Genomic DNA, 283 nt, shown 5'->3' with positions numbered 1-283 from the left:
ATGTTTCCTGGAGGCAGGATGTCATCATCATCTTTTGTCTAGCTCAAGGGTAGACATCTTGAAAAAGAAGACATCAAAGAGTCACCCAAGAAGAAAGGGGACTTTTGGTTTGAATTACCTGGAGAGAGGAGTCATTTCCTATAAAGTGACTGGAAGGCATGTTTGATGGTTAGACAGAGCATTTTGGGAAAGAAGACATCAAGACTCACCAACCATCAAAAGAAGATTGTGAACTGGGTTAGTTTTTGAGACCCTACGTGTTCGGGAGGAGATTTAAAGTCCA

At 41.7% G+C, this 283-nt stretch overlaps 1 protein-coding gene across 1 annotated transcript in view; it reads right to left on the bottom strand.

The window, feature by feature from the left end:
* The window catches only part of Mcr (macroglobulin complement-related), an 86,382-nt gene that overhangs the window by 39,954 nt on the left and 46,145 nt on the right, over positions 1 to 283 (bottom strand). The gene's annotated exons all lie outside the window — the stretch shown is intronic.

The sequence above is a fragment of the Halyomorpha halys genome, unplaced genomic scaffold (assembly GCF_000696795.3).
Source record: "Halyomorpha halys isolate HHAL.00 unplaced genomic scaffold, Hhal_1.1 Scaffold55.1, whole genome shotgun sequence".
In the NCBI taxonomy this organism is placed as follows: Eukaryota; Metazoa; Arthropoda; class Insecta; order Hemiptera; family Pentatomidae; genus Halyomorpha; species Halyomorpha halys.
The sequence above is the reverse complement of the archived record's forward strand: the minus strand, read 5'-3'. Positions and strand labels throughout refer to the sequence as shown.